The following is a 21,921-nucleotide window of genomic DNA, read 5'->3' as shown; positions in this document are numbered from 1 at the left end:
AAAGAAATTGTTTCCAAAATTCCTTAGCTATTATGCTCATGTTCTGTGTTAGTATATGGTGACTAGCCAGGATATTTGGCGTTAAGAACAGAAATGTAATTAATTTGAAAGTATGACCATTGCACCCCAATACACTGATTTAATCAACTTAATGCACCTACAAAGTATGACAAATGAAATCTTAAATACTGGCTAGATCACTGCATTCCTCACACCTTTAAGAAAGGTGACGCATCAGATATTAACTTGACATTATTTAAAAGGTCATTTTCAACATATCAAGGAGAAGTACTGTATACCCTCAGGACATGTCAGTCTTTGTCTATTACATACTATTAATCTGAAAAGAAATAAGAATTAAATTTTCTATTTTGTGTGGATCAGAAAAAAAAACATAAGTTCTGTCACCATATTCAGTCTTATTAATGGCTTTATAATACAGCTACAGTAATAAGCATAAATCATGCTTCATTGCCTGTGACTTTGAGGACTTCATTGTATATACTGATGAATGCAAATACCTGCTGGGAAAGAACACTCTGCTACCCTTTCTCAGAACACTTTTTATCTACCATTATAGTTTCATGGCAGAAAGGCATCTGTGAACAAGGTGGGTTTTGTACAAACAGAGATTATTCCATTACGCGAGCTTTGAACAAGTGGCAGAAGTTTTAGCCAAACGCGTGTCCTCTCCCGTGAGCCTGCCCCTCCTGTACCTCCCGCTCGTGCCCCCACACCTTCTCCTGGGTTCTGCGTCCTCCAAACCCTCAGAGCAGGTACCTCCAGCCCGGCGGTGCTATCACACCAAAAATAGGGTTCTTGTAAAGCAATCACAGTATCAGATTTTCCTCTATAAATGCAGGCATAATCCATAGTTAGCTACGTTTGTCCTCGCTGAAATGCTACATGGAAAGCAGACCACAGTGTTGTGATGGCAGCTCTTGCCCCCAGGACTTGCTGCCAGCTTTCATGCCTAGTGCACCTCACGCTGTCACCCTTTAGTTCTCCTCCAGAACTGGCAGCTACGCTCTGAAACGGAGTTGTTAGGTCACCTTAACAATGTACAGCAGGCTTGGGGCTTGCACCAGCGAGATGCAGCACTGCCACGGCAGCCAACAGCTCGTACATCTGTGTACCAATCTGTTCTGTCTCTCAGCAGCTACTTTATGCGGCTACAGCCACCAGCTTCGCAGGCACACGCTCGTCATCCTTCACCCACACCGAAGGAGGCTGGCACAGTCCTTTCCGAACAGCCAGCGATGCTGCTGACAGCTCATGTGCACGAACACACAAGGAGAGGAATAATTTTTTTAAAAAAAAATCTCACAAAAAGCACTCACCATGCCAGATGAGCCCTGCCTTCTGCTGATTCCCATCCATCTCTCCCTCAGTCCTTTCCTGATTTAATTTGCAAAACTATCCTGCTGCACAAGCAGAAGGTGGAGTGCAGACCCCTGTGCTTTTGGTCCTGTACTACCATGCTTGGTCTTTGATTAGACCTTACAAACACAGGTGGCTCTGAGATGGGTCCCTCAGGGCACCTTCGTAGTGAGCAACCAGCACAAGAGCCAGGTTTTCCTCCCTCCCCCAGAGGCATCTGCTCAGGGCTTTTCTAGAAGAGCTTCTTTGGAAGGGGCCCCGAAGGCTTAAAGTTGGCTCCCTTGAGCCCACCCGGTGGCCTGAGTGTGCTGAGGGCATTTCTGAAAGGCCAAAACACCTGGAACACAGATGCAGTGGAGATACATGTTAGGTGAGATCTTTGCTGCTAACTTCATGCTCTAATTTGATCTTACCGTTTTAAGTATACTTATTTATTTAAAGGATGACACCAGATGTCTTAGTGTCAGTGACCCACGTTCCAATGAATTATAATGAAACGAGAAATTGCGATTTTAAATCTTTCTTATCATGTTTACATGATCTCATGACTGCAATCTCACAATTTCTTTAATATTACAGAAAGCAGAAAAAAAATTAGGGTACTATATTTCACATATCTCAGAGGAGCTTTATTTAATGGAACTGAGCTGTGCATGGTGCTCTGATTTTTTCCCTGAGACTTCAGTATCAACCACAGAAAACTGGTGTTTTTACCATCGTTGACACATCCAAGTCCTAGTCCGGGGAAGTTATACTGTCAGCAACACAGTCTCTTTCTTCCCTCATTAAGAAAGCTTGTTACAGCTGGTTCAATATCCTGGAGGATTAATGTTTATCATCATGGCAGCATCTCAACCGATGGGAATTCCAACTGCTTTATCTTATGAAATCAGAAATATAAAATCTGCCAGCTTAGCAGTCAGACAAATATTTTGGTGCTGTTAACAATTTACAAAATTTGTAAATTAACACCTAATACATCACTGTGTAACTGTGTAATCTGTGCATGCTAGAAAAAAACTGAAACCCGAAATATTTATCTTATTTAGTCTTCTTAAATAAAATACCACAACCATTAATAAATATAAGTAGAAACAACAGCTGTTGACACTTCCATAGTAAATTATTGCCTGTATTTTTGAGCAAATATGTCATCCTAAAGGAGGCAAAATGGCCACTCAAGATACAACTTCCTTTAAAACAGGTAAATTGCTAAATTAAAGACTAAAATTCCTCCATATTTGCTATGATATGCTAATCTACCACCCCTAATTCTCCCTTTTATTATGCAAGGAAGTTTTGGGTTTTGATAAAATATTAGTTACCAACAAAAACAATGAAGCCTTGGCGTTATTGAACTCCTTGAATGAAGGCTAAACCACAATATCCCTACTATTAATTCAAACTACCACGATAATTTGGAGAATCTCTTTCTATTAAGTAAGTATTCTGTTTAATATTATGGTTTTATCCTTTTACGTCTATGAAACTTGCTCTATTGAAGTGCTCTAGCCAACAGAGATGGGTCCCATCTTTGTTACCCAGTGGAAGAGATTTTTCAATAACTCAGCTGGTTTAAAGTCAACCCACCTGGAGATTGTGGCTCAGTACCACCACGAATATGGCAAAGATTTGAATGGAGCAGTTTGGGTTTTTTAACTCTAATGGGGTTTTAAGTAACAAAAAAAAAAAAAAAGCAAAACCTAAAGAAAAAACCCACATACTAATAACAACCATATATAGAGAGAGAAGGTAGTAGTCTGGGGCCGGGGAAGTAGTGTTTCAGCAATCTTCGTAGCATAGGAAGATAGCTAGAGGACATACCAGAGAGAAATGTGATACGGGAACATCTATGACATGCAAGGAACCATGAGCTCCCTGCCTCCTTAAACACAGATGAACACTTCGCAGAAGGATGTGGCTGCACCCTGGTATGATGTAGAGGAATGTACATAACAGTACAAACACTCACAGCAAATATCAAAGCATCAAACTGCGGAGAATAAAGATGCACATGGATTTTGGTATCACTGGATCGAACCACAGTTCGATCAGTGACCAAAAGGACTGATGTTATGTTGCAGCTGTTTAAACAAACAAGGACTTTTTGTAGCTGAGGGCGGTCTGTTCTTATCAGGATTGAACAAAAAATACATTTGCCCTCCAGTGCTCTCCCTCAGTGCCTGCATTAATATAATTAAGTCAACTACAGATGAAATCCTAACCTAATTGGAAACATGAAAACAACTCTAAAATCCACATTTAGTCTGTTGGGTCCAGAATTTTACCTTATTTATAGGGCTTAGTGACAATGACGTTTCAATGAAACTTCATTGGGCTTTACTATGAAAAAGTACAATTACTACGAAAAAGTTCAATGAAACTTTATAAGGCTTAGTGACAATGGAAACAAAACTCTAAAATAACTCCATGAACTAAAATGAATTAAATCCAAAATTGCTTGTGATTATCCTAAAATAAAAAAAAAATACAATTGTGTCTACTCAGACAAATCCACTGAAACACAGAAATAGGGGAAAGTGTTCCGTAATTGAATAGCTAAAATAGTTATAGGCATTTTCTCTTTTTTAATTTAACTGCTGTGGAGGTTTTTGCCTCTCTTTTCCTGCTTTGCAGTGACTTGTCTCTCTCTCTTCTTTACTGCCACAAAGGTCAACTTTCTTCATGAGCCTGAATTCAGCATAGTCAGAAAGAAATAGAGAAGATTGCACTTGTTCTGTCAGTCACAAAACTGGCTTGGGTTGCCAGGGCAATTTGTTGTATTCAAGAGCTTTCTTAGATCCATCAACTAGAGAAGTGTCCAGAAACTGTCAGCTTAGCGGCATTCTTTGGGAATACTGTGGGAACAAGTTTGCAGATACATTGTTGACCCCTATTTGAATCGAAACTCTGATGTCTGCTAAAATTGCTGCTTCACTTGGATGTTAAAGTCCATGTGAATAAAAGAAGGATCTTCTCTCTTTATGAAAAATGAAATGAAGGGACTGCTAGAATATGAAGCAAACACATAGAGTTCTGAGATTTCATAGAACAAAAAAGCCTCACCTTCACTGTCATAGCTGAGACGAAAAAAAGTTTTTTTTACTGTGACAGCTGACTTGGTCTTTTACATTCTACTACTTACAGTAAATTTAGTGCATCATTATAGATCAGACTCATTTTTCATTGAACACCTGCAAGTTTTTAAAAATTTTGCATAGATATTTCTAATAAGATAATGCATTTCTCTTATTGTATGCTCACAATCCCATTCATTAGGATCAGAACCTTCATTTCCTGTTATGTTGTAACTGCTTTATATTATTTTACAGTTTTATTGCTTATGGTTTTATACTGGTCTAATATATCTACTAGACAAAAGCCTTCCAAATGGTTGCTGGAAAGCTGACAGTAAACCAGAAAACCTACAATGTCCTGATGAGCCTGTAGCTAAAATGGATTGTAAAATAAGATTTTTCACTAATTCACCAGCTCAAAAATTTGTCATTTCCAAGAAGAGTGAAACGGAGATAATAGAAAACAAAGAGGAGCAGCCAATACATGGTGATTAAACTGTCAGTATGTGAATATGTGAAAGGAATTAATTTTGTCTCTCCTCTACCACCACTGTATAATATATTAACAACAAATTTTTGTGTTCATTTGTTGACCAAAAGAAAAAAGTTCTAAATATTTTTTCTTGGTTTTTGGGTTTTTTTTGGAAAGGCAAAAAGATTAACATCTTCGGTTTTATTTATACAATAGAAATAAAGGGAAAAGTTAATGCAAAAATCAACTGGAACTAAGTTTTGACTACCTATCGTGCCAGGAAACATCAGGAGCCTCTTAACAGAAAAAAAAAAAAAAAAACCACCTTAGATTTTAACAAGAAATTAAAGCTCAGATGGCTTAGGTATGGCCATCACCAGACACTTCGTACCATATCTGGTATGAATTGTGTGTACAGGCAAGAGCCTCCCATCTCTCTTTTCGCACAAAATTATGGCTCTGAAACTACAGCCTTGAGAGTAATCACCCCACCTCCCCAAGACATGTTTGTGCTCCCTTTTTCATCCCACCCTGATGCTGCTCCCACTTTCTGAGTCAACCACATAGACTCTGGGGTTGCCAAGAACAACCGTGAAGTGCAACACCAGGACAAGGAGCCAGGCGACACTGCTGAACATCGCATTCCTCCTGCTCAGCCACAAATGCAGATCATCCGGTGGCAAGTGTCCAAGTACTACAGCTACACACACCCCTTTATTGATGAATCGGTTAATGTCGGCATGAATGCATCCGCGGTGCTGACTCAGGTAAGCATCCCCACACAATTAGAATGGAAATCTCTTCTTGCCTCTGTCCATATCTCAAAGGTCCGGGAATGCCTACCCTTCAGCAGTTTCAAATATTTCTTATTATCCAGATGAGAATTTCTGCAAACCACCACTGACTAATCAAAAAGCTCTCTTTCCTTTTTGAAAGTTTTTTCTGCACATATAATCTCCAAAATCAGGTTTTCATCTTGTTCAGCAACACATAATGTAATCTGAGAACTATTACACTTGTACTCTTGCAGCTCTTCTATGGCTACTAAGCAGAGAAAAGGGCCTCAATGGAGGCTACTCAAAAGAACGCAAGCCTCTTTTTTGTCTTTAATTAATCACTTTCATATTAATCAATTTCATATAATCCTCACAGTCTCAAAATCTCTCATTTTGGCCCATGGTGGAAAAGCAGTATTACCCTGCCTAAAGTTATAGGGAAAAATCCACCTTTCTCATCTTCAGCATCTTAAGCATACAATTGCATAAATGAGACAATCAGTACGTTCGATGAAGAGAGGGGTTAAGAGTTTCTGTCCTCCAGAGCAAGAGAGCACACAGATCATCTTTAATCACTGCTGACGGCAAACCCCAGTCAAGCCTTCTCTCTCTGCCTCCTCCAAAAATAAGGCCTGGGACCAAGTTACTCCTGTAGCAATAGAAAATTCCAGCAGGAAGACGACAGTACCGAAGAAGGATAAAGACAGTAAATGAAGGGGACTGTACCTAAGAACCAGGTTCACTTGCATGGAGCAGTAGATGAAGAGAAGGGATGATGACGCTAAGGAAGGAGAGGAGCTAGCCCTTATAGCCACGCATGTTGCTTATATTCCCCAGTTTCTCACTTAATAAAGGACTGTCAACACCGTGCTGGCACTGTAGCCAGTGGCTGCAATTTCTGGGTTGAATGCTGGGAAACAAAACAACAGACTTCTCTATTCATGGCCCATAATAATGCTACAACCTCCAAGTTCTCCACAGTTGTGAGTGCACAGTATGATAAAACACAATATACTGGGGGGAAAAAAAGAGAGCCCTTAAAAGAATCCAAAATTATCTCGTTTCCAAAGTTACTTGACTTCTTTGAACATCACCCATGAAAGACAGCTTAGATTCAGGTCTACATTTTACCCCAGTTTTGGCTGTTGAAAAAGCCCAAGAGAGATGCAAATCTAGAAAGGGCATATTTAAAAACTACTACTCCAGAAGAACCATTTTGTAGACAGCTAGGCCAGCTAGCCCCTTCCAGCACTTTGGAGTTTTTAACCATAATGGGATACCAGAAACATGCCTGGGAGGCTAAAAGTAGCTATAAAACTCTTTACTTTCCAGCAAACTCTTACTATAACGGTCCCATAAGACTATTATCAGCCAATTGAATTTATACCATAGGGACAAAGGATCCCACTAGAAGCCCTGGCAGAGAAGCTTAGAACGATGTCTTGGGGGTGAGGGGGGGAGTAGTTACCTGCAGCTGCGTGACTGAAGTCACAGGACTGTGCTGTTCTTTTCAACTCTTATCTTGGACAGTTGTTACAGCCCACTCACTGAATGGCCACAGTAACTCACTAGCTCAACTCGGCTTTACATAATTTTGAAGAAATCCAGTTTGTTTCATGAGAGCTTAAGCTGATCTTGGCCCACGATACTCCAGCCGAGAAGCAGCTGAGGTGGCAGCAGTGGAGGGAGAGGGTAAATTCGGCTGGATCAGCTCCCTGGCCCAGCTCATACAAACAGTGTCGGTCAGCAGAGGGAAAGGAAACACTGAAATATGGGGGTAACAGGACAGAAGGAACAGCAGTGGCCTCAACACAGATCAATTAATACACCTCTAAAAATTCGCTTTTTGTTTTATAGTATAGTACTTTCTCTTTGTAAGTATTATAATAACGGAAATATATTGTTTTTATGAAAGCTTTACTAATATTTTTAATCTTAACTCCAGTACATGCTGATTGATACTTCTTAGCGGTTTAATGAAGCTTTATTTTAATTTTTAGGTCTGGATAAACTAAAGGGTGTCTAAACTGGTCTTTAAAACATTTCAGTAATTATACTATTTACATGGTTTGTGCACCACACCTACTTTCTCAAGATCTTCACACAACATGGGAAAAGCATCCTCAATTCAACTAGACAAAGAATATTTTAAATTATTCCACTAACTCCATTTAGTGACTGTCCACAAAATAATGGATTAATACAGTTTAATACTTTTACATGTGCAAATACAGAGGTGCTTCTCTGATTCATGGCTTTCCTTGCCCTATTACGTCAAAGTGAGCACTGTAAGTTCTAAATGAATATACGTAAGATATAATTGAAATGCTGTTTAAGCAAGCTTAGTACATGGGTATGTGTCTCATATTATTGTGACTATAAACTTGACCCTGCAAGACGGAAAACTTGTCTGCTCTTAGGACTCTGAATTACCTAGACAGAGGTAATAGATTTTCATCCCACCAACATCTGCAAAGTTTTGTTTCCACTGTGTGACAGTAATTTAGCTTGATGTTGTAGACATCCATTCTAAAGCGGCATTCTAGGTTTTGAGGTTTTTTTTAATTTCATTACATAATGGAAAATGTTAGATTGACATTGTGGGTCATAACACACTTGGTAAGCATCCAGTTATTTAGGAACCTCCTTCAGTAATACAGACTTTTACCATTAATATTCTTCTGTTGTTAGTTACCCACTGTAATTTTGTAATATTTCCTGCAGATGGCCAGAAATAATATGCATGCAAGGATAAAGAGGAGGAAGCAAATTTCAAAACAATGCCATAATCTTCATTACAGAAGTGTTCTTTTAGTAATTAAGTGTGGAGCTGCACATATGGTGTCTGATATATCCTCATATTTTCAGTGATGCAAACCTGCTATGATAATATTAATGTAAATGAAACCTCACCAGTTTTCCGTCAGTCTGGGAGCGCAGAAAAGCTTCCCTCGCCCCCTCCCCCCCTTTCTTTCTCCACAAGTAATTCCACAATTTTTTTCTAATAGAAACTAAGAGAAAAAAAAATTAGCCACAACGTCACAAGTTTAGCTGTTGTTGATTATTTCCCTCCTTTATGTCTTTAAAGGAAGTAACGACCTTATTATTTCACTGTCTTTTGGTAGGTCATGAGTTATATTCCTCTGGTTTAGGATTATTTCAATGTTTTTACTCTTAGCAAATGTTATGATACCCAGCAAACAAGACGTTTTTCCAGTGAGATATGTCAAAGGCTTCTGCCCTCTGCCCAAGTATTTTAAAGTAAAATCTAATTCCTGCTGAAAAGAAAAACAGCACTGTCTTTTAACATGGAACAAGAGGAAAAATATTTCTAAGCCCATTTTTTTTCCCCTAAGGATATTTAAGAGCACATTCTGAAGCTTTTGTTAATTTATAAGTACAGTTACTTGATTTTTGTCTTTACTTTCCACTCTTCTTTAATCCCAAATCTGCCAAATTCTGACCCTTCATTTGTGAGCAGTTATGTGGCTTCTTCTGGGTATAGATGTATATTAGTACAAGCCAAAAGCAGTAGCAGGATTCTTACTGTCCACCTCCTAGAAAGAATAGCCTTTTCTTTTCTGTTCTCCATTTCTTGATAATCTTGACACACTAGGTAAACTCAGAAATTTATTAAAATAGAAATTCATTGGTGACACTTCTTAAAAGGTACTTTTTCATGTTTGAAAACTGAAAGATATCAATTCTTCATATACTGATAATTCCAGCTCTACACATACACACACACATTCACTCTGATTGGCTTTATATAAAGGATAATTAAATTCTAAAAATAATTTACTATGCAAGAGCCTTTCTCTGGATTGTTTCTCCTCCACTTATTAACAACTTCAGATGAATGTACTTTCCTAGACACATCATTTTCATTCAGGAAGCTTCAACTCTGAAGCTTCAGTTTTATCACTCATCTTTGTAAATTAACTTAACCTTCACTGCACATTGCATGCTCATTCACTTTTGCATTGTATGTTGACTGAAAGGAGTTTGACTCTTCTGTAGCACTTTTCCATTTCTTTGTGCCTCAGTTTAACTTACTTGAAAGGAGGTGTTTTAACTCATGAAGTCTTACAGTTGACATTTTGTATTCCATGAAAGGCTACAAGGTGAACATGTTAAAAATTGTTATAAATAATCAAATACACAACCTTTAACACCAAAAAAACTGATTTGTTTTATTCATAGAGGCCTTTTGTGAAATAAATTACTATCAAAAGCAGGGAGAAAAAATAATGTAAAGATAACACAGGAAAACAAACATGCGTAATTACTGCTGGACAGAAATACCAGAAATAGAAGTTAGTTATGCATTACATCTATCACATACAAATAATTCTGATGTAGTTATTACAGGATTGTGATAGAACCAATCCCTCAGAAACTAGTCAAAAGCAATGCAAATTTCATGATGATTGTTGGTTTACAAACCTAGTCTATACACAGAACAAACAGTATGCTGAGAAGCTATATGCCTCTGAATATTCACCGACAAGAGTGACAGCAATAACTCCTTTCAGCAGATGGTACTCTTATTGCCCTCCCTAAGTAGCTGTGGCTTGTAGATCAGTGGACCTTACCAAAGGCCACCTCAGAAATCCAGTTCTGGTGAGAAATGGCTAACCAACACTAAAGAACCCTGAAAATCACCAACCCTTTTCCTTCTTAAAAACACCAAACGGGATCTTACAGAGATGTTAATGGATATAAATCAGTGTGCTACAGCATCCTTACGTTGCATGATGGGATAAGAAAACTGATGTTGAAAATCAAACTGATAAGCTGAGGCCTTAAGAACCTCCGATGTATGGGAAATTTAAAATGAGTCTCTAAATCTTAAAAAAAAAAAAAAAAAACCAAATCAATGATTTTTCCAATATTTTATATATACATCGTCAGTCACTTCGAAAAAACTCAATTTAATACTTAACAAAGATTTTTAGAATTCAGAATTTCTATGCATGCATACAATCTACTGTTCGCTTTCATTTCTTGAAAAAAAGAACAAAGGTACAGGACACTGTTTATGTTTTAACCATTAAGAGCTTCACAATCAGATCTTCAAGGTTTCTTCCAGAATTTACACATGATAACTCCAGGAACAAACACCCAATTTATCAAAATTGCAGGACTACCTCACTAAATTTAGACCTTTAGTCTCACAAGGAAAGCAGAGAATGCTAAAACCAAAATCACTGGCCATATTACCTCACATAGTTCATGGAGGAGTCAGAGGTAGCATGTAATAAAAACACTAACTCATTACAGTCAGCGAATTATATCTTTCATTCATATCTCATTATTAATAATGGCAGCTGTTCTAGCTCAGAAATATGACAACATGGCAGGGTGTTATTCTTGATATTGATTTCTGAGGCTTTGAATATATATATCAAATTTTCAGTATAGCTTTATTAACTTTTTACTGTATCTACTACATATATTTTTACAACAACAAGCATGGAAGCCCTTTTCACAGTTTACATATGCACAGAAGAAATTACAGAGAGCCTAGAGCAGTAGGTGAATGTGACTATCACACTGAAAAGATATAAAGGACATAAATATATTAAAATATTAGATTTCTGGTCCATAGGGGACACCGATTTTAAGATGTGACGCCTGAAGCACTTCAAATGAAACCCCCAAGGTGCAGCTAAACTCCCCCCACACCCCCTGACTGCAATAAGAACATACAAATGTAGACTGTTAAAATATTTTTGTGACAATAATTCTTTAAGCATGAAAGAAGAGAATCAGCCTATTATTAGACAGTAGTAGACCAAAATGTAATTATAGTTAAGCAACACAGTTGAAATTCACTTGAAAAACTGTTTCCAATTCAAAGAATAATTAGCATAATACAAAAATTAAATCTCAGGAGTAATGTTCATTTTTTTTTTCATTTTGGTGTCCCAAGGAAAGAACTAAATCAGCCCCATGCATCAATGTGTACGACAATTTTTACAGATTATTACTGTTTATCAAAAAACTGCCTGCAGCAAAAATCATAAAAATTAAAATAGAAATATAATTTTCATGTTAAAATACTACCGTAGTACTAATTATTGCTGGGTTTCTGAATTACATAAGAATATAAAGGTAGATTAAATAGAAGACAGACCCATAACATGTATGTTGGAGGACAAACAAATTTAAAATTAATATTTTAACTCTCACTATACCAGTTGAGATTAATTCACTTTAAAAGGAATAGGAAATAAATGCAAAATATGATCAGTCTTCAAACTGTCACAACCTGGTGCTGTGTGTCTTCTGGTTTATTTCAAACAATTAGCTCTGTCGAAGAACTTGATCATAGGGAAGAGCAGCAATGTGATGAACTGTATTTCAATTTGGAAATCGGCCCTCAGGATGAAAACCATCGATTTCTCACCGAAGGCGAGGTTATGCTAACCTTGGCTGCTGCAAGGAGAGGGAGGACCCCCACAACTTAATTCCATTTCACAAGGACAAGGCAAAAATGCTGTCAAGTAAGAGCCTTTCTTCCTTCTCTGTGGCTTTTCCACTGCTAAAACAGATGAACTGAACTCATGTTTCCATCTTGAAACAGTGAAGAAAAAAAGAAGGCCTCGCTGTTAAAAGAAGATGTTACATTTTATTATCAGGGTTTGCATTCCCATTAATACTGCAGGGCTAACGAGGCAAATATTTGGAACTGATGCTGTCTTTCTGACCATGTTCTGAGCATTCACCTCTCAGACCTGAACCTGGACAACATTGAGAAAATCTGCTTTTAACAAAGGTGCTTGGTCTCTGATTTCATTCTACAGGTTCAACAACCTTAAATCTTTCATAAAAAGTGAATAGTCACCAAGATGTTGTACAAACTTTGTGTCTTATGAGGCTTCTTGGTTTTATTGACTTGAGAGTTAAACCAGACTTTTAGAAGGGAAAAATTAGATGCTGATAGAAGTGGCAATACATAAATGAGGAAAAAAAAAAAAAAAAGGCACTGAAATGCACCAAAATAATTCTCCTTCTCTTGAAGGCAAAACACAAATGCAAAAAGCATTTTCAAAATTATCATGGTGCATCTATTCTGTTACTTAAGTACAATTGGTGGTTTTCTGCTATATTAACAGCAAATGGGACTGCTACTACTCTAAAAGATAGTTATTTGCAGGTTGGTTGTTTATTCATATGTATTGAGCTGTCCATTACACCCAGCGTGTTCTCAGAAAGCAGATACTAGTCTCTTCTGTTTATATACTGAAGGTGTTTGAATCTTGCATAAAAAATAAAATAAGTACATCTTAATTTCTTAAAAGAAAACTTATATTTTAGTAACTTTTCCACACAGAGAATACAATCTTAAAAATTATATATAGTCGTATGTGGTGCACTCTCATCTGGAGTTCACACAGGGAACAAATACACCTTAGGTAGGACAGCTATGTAGGTATTTCTATGCTGGTCTTGCCTAGAGGCCATGTTGCTAAGCTTTCCTGGACAAAAAGAAAACTTTCATGGAAAATTATGGAATCTATAAAACAGAAGAAGTTTCTTTCTAATCAGTTTTACTTATCTTCTTCAGTTATTTATTTGCTTTTTGCCTTTGTATATAGATACATGTTGCAAATTTTCTGAATGATGGTCAACAACATCTTGAGTTAAATCGCATCTAGAGTACTGCCTCTTGTTGTGCAAGGAAACTACAGATAACCAGGAGTGAGTTCAACAAAAAGGCAATAAGCCTAAACTGAAATGGGAAGGTCCAGAGCGGGTAGAAGAAGTAACTTTTTCATAGTTACTCTGCCCACTTTTCTGCAGTTTGTTTACCTTTTTTCCTAAAGAAATCTTCTTAGATATCATGATATTTTCACGCATCCAGTACTTTTGTTGCTTCTGTTTATTATTGTCACTGGAAGGGCATGACTGTCACCAAATACAGTCTTCATGATAAAGGATTGTTTATATAATTGCAGTATTGGTGGTACTATACTCAGTCTCTAATAGAAACAAAAGTTGTATTTATTTTTTTTTTTACTGCTTTTGCATATGAATTAAGATTTATATTCATCTGCCACAATGATGTGAAAGGGCCTTTTTTCTTTCTTTCCTAGTAATTATGCTTGAAAAAGTTTAGCAAAACCCGTAAGTAACATATATTGTTGGTTATAGTGGTGTTTTATGAAAGATAATATTTAAAAAAAAATACAACTTGAAATGTTCAACTTTTAAGTACGTCATATTCTGCAAACTATTTGAAAAAGAAATTTATTTCCACTACCCATCATTAAACAAGAAAAATTTCTACCTGCTTTTGTTTCATCGGTCATTGATTTGTTTAAATGTGATTACAAGTAAAATGATTTACATATAATTTAGGAAGACAAAGTTCTGTTATGGTGAAAATACATACAGTTCAGAGTTACAATGCAGAAAGTATCTAAAATAGTATGTTTCTTAATGGAAGCAAAAGTATGCAAAGTAATAAACTAGGCATTCCTATCATTTAATAAAAGACCTTTTTTAGTAAGAAATAACATTTTATCTGATTAATCTTATGAGCCGTTTTAGGATTATTTTACTTCTTTTTGTAGGTATTAGAAACTTCTTTGTGAAGAAACTAAAAATTATTTCAGAAAGTTTTTAATATGCTAATTTAAAAATGATAGTGGCTTTTAACACCAGACCGCCCATTCAGTGGTAAAAATATTTCAGAATTACAATAAGCCTTACTTAGAGGAAAATGAGTGAAAAAGCTTGCTCTGTCAGAAAAAGAAAGAAGTATTTCAGATATCCTTCATCTTCCAACTAACATTTACAAGTACTTTATTATACAAAAAAGTCTTTCTGAAGCCTGTTCTGAAAAGCACTGCTGGACACCAATCTCAATTAATTCAAATGCAAATAAACTGTGAACTTCAACCTACTTCAAGAAATCAGTGCAAGCATTGCCAACTATTCCCTCATTTAACTCTTTGGAACTTCTTATTTTCTTAAGATTTGCACAACTCACTAACACAGCCAAGTAATTCACCAATGATTACACTTAGTGTATGGTCAAAAGAGTGATTGATTGAATAGACTTACTATGATAATTTCTAGGGTAGTAAAGGTAAATACCTGCATAAACATTGCTAACTAATGGAGCTAAAAATCGATAATACATACATATTTTCAAGTTGTTCCCACACCTGCCTGGCAAGGAATCATGCCTGGATAGACTGCAACAGTTTGGCTGATTTGAACTTACTTCATTACATCTCTTGGCCAATATACTCAGCCAATACAACCAGAGGTATCAATGGCAAACAGGAAATGAGAGATACTGGTCACAGGGTGCATTTTTGCCACACTAACTGTGCAAACATTTCTTTATCTGCACTGGCCCATCCAAATGAAGACTCATCTGTTAATAAATGTAAGTGCTGAAAAGGAACACAACCTACCTACCAAGAGACAAGACTTTTTAACTAGAGGTTACTCAATTAACCCAAATCCTAAAAAAAAAAAAAGGATTTGTAAAATAGCACAAGAGAGTCAGCCTGTGGGTTTGATTTCTCTTGTATACATTCCCTGGGCGTTAGTAACCTTTGATATCGGGGATGTCAGAGGGAGTTTCATACAGCACTGTGTTCAAAGGTGCTGGTCAACAACAACTCTTATTCAACCCATAGCCTTCTCAGTTTCTCTTTACTACAGAGACGAGGTTTCAACTTACTGTTTTTCTAATAATGTAGAAGAGTGTTCTTTGTCTTTTCTGCCTACCAGTAAGCAAGGAAAAGCATGCTGTGTTAAAGATGTATAATATCTTAGACAAACAAGTTCCCAGCCTTTTCATTTCTTGACAGCTATTGCCTATGCTTCAGGAAGAAAGGAAAAAAGGAAAAAAAAAAAAAAGCTTGAACTATAAAAAAGAATTAAACAGATTTGAAAATAAACTTGCTAAACTATTTGCTTTGCTTTAAGATTATGTAGCACAGTATGCCAAGCTACACTGAATAATTAACGATTATTTTCCTGCTTTTGCTTAGAAAAACTGAAGAACAAAGTCAAGAGTGGCATTTGATTCATTACTCCCCCTAGAGCCCATGATTCATTCCTGTGATATTTAATGTCCTGAATTATCCCACAACATTTGCCGGTCTGGAGACAAATATTCACAATTGGCCACCTAAGTTTAATTTGACCTCTTACCTTTGTAATTTTTAAACCAAGTTCAGAGTTATTGAAGGGCAGAACTATTCCTATAGGAACTCCACCTTTTTTTTTTTAGGTTTGAAACTAACAAAACCAAGCAGAAACCTACCTTCATTATTATTTTACAGTCTCTGAAAGTCAGAGAAGAGCGACACAAAATGTACATTTTCTAAAATGTTGTATAAGACAACAGTTTAGAACTGCATGCATTTATCCTGGCAAAAATAAAAAGTTTGCTATATATTAGAGACATAATTTATATGACTGTAACAGTTCTTTTTTCTAGGATTGAATATCATTGCTTTTTTAAAAAAATACTGAGGTTTTTTGGATAAACTCACACACACCCCACAATCAGGATGACAAACTGGCATGATGAGATAGATCTGGAACACCTAGACTGGAGAAACCGCAGGATTTTGGTTTTTACTGAGTACCATTTACTGTCAAAGTCTATAACCCAGCAAATATCCATGTGATCCACTATGAAATGTAAGCTTAGGACACCTGACAGGTTGCATGTATGTTGACATCATCAATAATTCCAAGTGTATGCCCTTGTGCACATCTTTGTGTGCTGGTCCATGTAATCAGGGTCTATAAAGCAGCACTTTAAACAGGTGGTTTCCCTGAGTACCAATTTTACAACAGAACTCCTCCCCGAGATGGCATTAGTTCTGTAGATAGGTGTTTGACCAAGTCATTAGGAAACACTTTTCTCCAACTTTTGAATGGGGTTGTTGCGATCTCGAAACTGCACACTATACAAAATCACTTCCTTACAAGTATACAGGTGCGCGAGAAGAAGGATTACTGCTAAAGACAGACTTTTTCTAACTAGAACAGATGACCAAAATGTCTATGAACAACACTTGATGTATACGTATATTTAGAACACCATTTTGTTGAAAAATAGCAGTGCCATTTCACTTCCTTGAGAGTCTACGTGTCATTGCAAATGCCCATTTTAAAAATATGATTTACAAAATAAAGCAGCCCAACACAAAGGAAGGCAAAACATTACATAAAGAATACAACCAGATATAAGATATAATTTTAAAAGCACAATATTAATATCTTAACATCAACAAAAGTTGATCATCTGTCTGATGTTAGTAAAATGACTGATCTCAGCAAGATCAATGACTTTTACTCGGGTAATAATGGATATAGTCCCTTTGCAGTTAACAGGACTATGTGTATGAACAAAGGCTACTCAAATGTACAAGGATTTGCAGATTCAGGCCCTGTATATTTCCAGCTAAACATCAGAAGTTCAGCTATATAATTAATGGGTTGGGGTTGTTTTGTTGTTGAGAAGTTGTGGGGTTTTTTTTCAGTTAAAGCACTGTTTGCACCACATGCTTCACAATTAACTTCTCCAAAATATATTTGTAATGTCTACTGTAGAAAGCAAGCATCCTGAATCTTCATAGTATAAATGTATCACTATTTAAAATTATATCAAAACATTTCAAAGCAAATTAATATTCCTGCCAATGACAGATGATAAGAGCTGTCCTAGCTGATGGGTAGACTATTAATAAAGATTTGTCACCAGCGCAAGTACTGTGTAATAAACTTTCTTTCCCTACCATTTGAGAGAGGAAGGCAACAGCTGCTTCATAATTTGGGTGGGGGCGGGGGGGAAGGGAACAGTAAAACACATGATTTCCTAATTCTAAATTTCATTAAAGCCTTGGCAGCCTAGACTTTCTTCTCAATTTGCTTGCTTTCAACTTTACTCCTCGGTAGTTCTGTGCTGCTGCCTGATGGTTATCTTTATATTCTAGCTCATAAAAATATTCAGTAAAAACAACCCACCTCAACATTATATAAATTATTCAGGAGTATAACAATTCTATAATAATATGAAACAGTCTCATCAGCTTCATCTCATCAGCAGAAGTTATCTGATGCTCATAGTTACTACAACTGCTAACACTTGTGCAAGACAACGATGTGAAAAAAACGTTGTAGTTTAGGTCCCAGTTCCAAAGAAAATTGATCACAGCCACAAGAGTATGAAGTGCTACACAATGCTAAAAAATACCGGGTGGGGACCTCATTTGCCTGCTTGTTCTGTTCAGCCATCTCAGCAGCACCGGCTATAAGCAGCAGCAGCCCATTTGTTCTGGAATCAGCCTTAATCTCAGGGCAGAGTGTCACGCAGGGATTTCTGCACACACAGGGTAGAGTGCCACGCAGGGATTTCTGTTTGTGCATGCAGAAACCCCTGCGTAGCATTCTGCCCTGCCTGTGCAGAAGTCTGACAAACCACAGAAGCAGTAGAAAACTCCTCTGTGAAGCAGAGCACCCCACCAAGCTTGCAAAGGGTTAAACACCGCCGAAACAGCAAGGCATTTCACCTGCCCACCCTGCCCGGTTCCATTCAGTTACTGACAACGGTAGTCCTATAATGCAACATAATACGGTATTATTCAGAGATCCGCGTTTACACCTAGTTGTAAGCTAGAGGAAGGCCTGACATTCTTCAGTCGGTATCAAAGGAAACGACCCACAACTTTCACAGCCCCCGCAGCCCCCGCTGACCTTGGAGGCAGAGGCAGGGGTGACCCTCCCCTGGAGCTGGGGATCGGGAGTTCCCAGCGTTATGGCCCTGGCGGCCGAGCAGCCGGGGGTCCCTGCCCCGCTGCTGCACGCGTGCAGGCACGCACGAGGACACCGAGCAACGTGGGGCTGTGCTTTGAAATCCGCTTTAATTCCGACTTTGCTCTCTACTTCCCAGAATGACCTTACGCATCCCCTCCTCCCCCAGATAGAATCAGTTCGAGCTTTACTCACCCACCCCCCCAACCCCACTGCGTCTGCAAAGCACCTCCTGTAATACCTTTATCTTTTCATAATACTCGAGATTTCTGAAATAAAATATTTTCAAACATTTAAACGTTATCCTGACAGCAAGTTTTCAAGAAAAATAAGCCTCCAACTTCTCATTCCAAACCAACCCTTTGTTTGCAGACCCCTTTTCACCGAAGGCTGCACACCACACACCCCTTGCCGAAGCATCGCCCCTGCCCTGACCTAAGGGCTGACGGGCTCCCAACTTTGCTCTGCCGGTAACCGCCGGCTCCTCCATCACGCTGTCACCCGCCACCGCTTGCACGAAGCAACTAAACAGAAAATAAATGAACGCGCGTTGCCGCTTACCTTATGCAGGAGTCACTGAAGTCCGCAAGGGGAAACGTAAAAAAACCCAAACCGCCACCAGAGCGGACTCGCCGCCGGACCCCGTGCCGGAACGGGCAGGCGCGGAGCGCCCCGCTGCCCCGGGAGCCGGCCGGCCCGGGGAGCTCGCGGCAGGTCCCGTGCGGCGCTTCCCGCCGCCAGCAGGCGCGCGCGGTCCCGGTCCAGCGGCGCGGGCAGGCGGCGGGGGGCGCCCGCCCTTCAGCACCGGCCGCGCGCGGACAGCACCGGCCCCGCTCGCCGCCGCCGAGCCCGACTGCCGCCCCCGCCCGGCTCCGCGCCGCGCCGAGCGGCACGCCCCGCCCCCGGCCCGCCCCCGGCCCGCCCCGGGCCCCGCCCCGCCGCCGCAGCCAGCACCCTGCGTGCGCCAAAACTTGCTCCCGACTCCCCCCAGCCTCCGTTTCCCACTTAAACGCCGCGACTGTGCTTTTTTACGGGACGGGGAGATCCGACGGGTCGTGCCTCACCCCCGGCCACGGGGCTCCCCGCCCGCGCTGGGGCTGCTTCCCTGGCGGCACCCGCCTCCCCTCCGCCGGGCACGGTCCCGGCCCCGTACCTGCCACCGGCCGCCCCCGCGGAACACGGGGTGCCGACGTCCCCTCCGCACCGGAGCTCCGGGGCAGATGGCGGCACGGCCGCCAGCAGCAAGGGCCGCCGCTGGAGAACAGCCGCAGGTCCCAACCCAAGCGCGGTGAAGGCCACGCAACACTCAGGTACTGCTCTGTCCGGCGGCCACCTGAGCGCCCGGGGGGGCCGTAACCCCAGCGCCCCCCGGTGCAGCGCCCGGCGGCAGGGAGCGCTCCTCGCCCGCCCCACCGAGAGCGGGCGGCACCGGGACCGGCCTCGGTCAGCCGAGACACGAGGGAGCAGCATCACCCTCAGACTACTAATGACACCCTCCGTTAGGGGAAGGGAAACGGGTCCCTTTGGACAAACAGAAACAAACCAAAAAAACAACCGGAAACCAACGGCCTAAACAATTAGAAATATATTTATGTGAAGTCAAGCAATGAAACAACACAGTCTCACTTGAACCTGCTTTATTGTGAGATAGCAGGTTTAAGTGACTTGATTTATTACTTTTAAATTAATTTCCTATCCCTTCCACCACTTCTTAAAGGGTAGCTACTTTTTTTCATGTGTTCCATGTGAAATCATTCTGAAAATTAAGTATTCACTCTTCATGGTATTACAGGTTACTTATGTCACGCCCTTTGGGAAAACCTAATTGGGATTCGGCTGCCCTCAGCTCACCCAGTACCGGGACAAAGCCGGGCAGAGGCCAGCTGCTCCGATGCACACCAGGCGACTTGTGCCTATGTGTGGAATAAACTTGTCGTGAGAAACAACACAAGGTAAATCCTGTCCTTAAAGGACTGAGCTAGTTAACATAGGGCATGATAGGACAGGTGGATTGCATTACCCTACCACTATTTTGTCAGGGAGTTCTTACTGGACTGCTAATCAGGGCATGGCAATGCAAGAAGAAACAGGATCAATTATTTTATTTTTTTTTTTACACACCAATGAAATATGAAACCAATGATCAACAACTACGTAATGTTTCACATAACACAAGTAATGAAGTAGTCAGGATGTCTATCAAATTATGCAAGGTCTAACGTACTATAGTTTAGCATTTGGCTTTGCAAATTGGTAGACAAAGAAGCCCAAAAATAGCACATGAAAGACTCTCAAAGAAATTCTTAAAATCTCTAGATTTTGTGAGGATTTGCACTCTTAAATTTGAGTGCAAATAATGAAACAACAGGATACATTGTTATGTTGTCATTCTTGAGTTTTTAAATGTGTGTATCTGATCATGTTAATTTTCTTTGGACAGTCACTGGGACACCCATGCAGTTTACAAGGCTCATATTTAATTAAAATTACTGTGTTGTATTTGTAGCACAGAATTTTTCTATTTTCCCTCTAATTTAGCTCTGTATCTGCTATGACAGATAATAGAAACTAAATTTTGCTTCTACTTATCCTGACAGCTTTCACTTTTCTACTTAATGGATAATGTTTGTTTGCTTCATTGTATATTGTTTGCTCAGCCTTTACGCACAAACACACAAAAAGTGAACAAACAATTCTTTTTCATTGTTTTGTGATCCATACATTACATCATCACTGTTTGCAGTGGAAACATTTTCATCCATACGGTACTGCACTGGGATATTACTTTACTTGGTGTAATGCAGATCAATATACGGTACTTTAAAGGAGAATTTATTTTGTGTTTAAAAATTAATTGTTAGTCAAGAGAGACTGCTGATGCTTAGTAGTATGTTTCTGGACTCCATAACCTTAATTTGGGTCATTTATGATAGCATGTTATCAGATCCCACATAATATGCCACACAATTTTCAGAGTTTAGTGTACTTGGAGAGTGCCATGTGCTTGGCAGTCAGTTGTGCTTGGTTTTCATTTTTCTTCCCGCATTACTGTATTTGAAGCATTTGTCATTCTTACGTTGGGCGGAGGAGAAGCCGTGCAGTAAGTACTAATGTTTTCTTGTAAAGGTGAGAAACACCGAGGAACTTCAAAGCTGTTTTATGCTCATTAAGGTTATAGATATTAATAATAAAGATTCTCTACTTTGTATTTAGAAGACTCTGTTTAATATAGGATCCAATACAGCAGGAAACTTTATGTAACACAAAGAGACGATCAAAGTCTTAATACATTAAGGGGAAACCAATGCAAATAACGCAAAATAAAATTTGATTAGCAACCCATTCATTATTTGTCCAAAACTTTTGCTCCCGTACTTTGCAGTCTATCCATAACTCACTGAATTTATAACAATAGTCACTT

General features: G+C 39.2%; 1 protein-coding gene across 4 annotated transcripts in view; it reads right to left on the bottom strand.

Annotated features, from left to right (window-relative positions):
• Positions 1 to 19,354, bottom strand: part of FSTL5 (follistatin like 5) — a 322,895-nt gene extending 303,541 nt beyond the window's left edge. For all 4 annotated transcript variants that reach the window (XM_056358066.1, XM_056358085.1, XM_056358076.1 and 1 more), the window contains exon 1: positions 19,062 to 19,354. The gene's annotated coding sequence lies outside the window, so the exon portion shown is untranslated. The remainder of the gene's footprint in view (positions 1 to 19,061) is intronic.
• Between the last annotated feature and the right edge of the window lie 2,567 nt (positions 19,355 to 21,921).

This window comes from Falco biarmicus, chromosome 1, assembly GCF_023638135.1.
Source record: "Falco biarmicus isolate bFalBia1 chromosome 1, bFalBia1.pri, whole genome shotgun sequence".
Lineage (NCBI taxonomy): Eukaryota > Metazoa > Chordata > Aves > Falconiformes > Falconidae > Falco > Falco biarmicus.
This window is presented reverse-complemented; position numbering and strand designations above follow the sequence as displayed.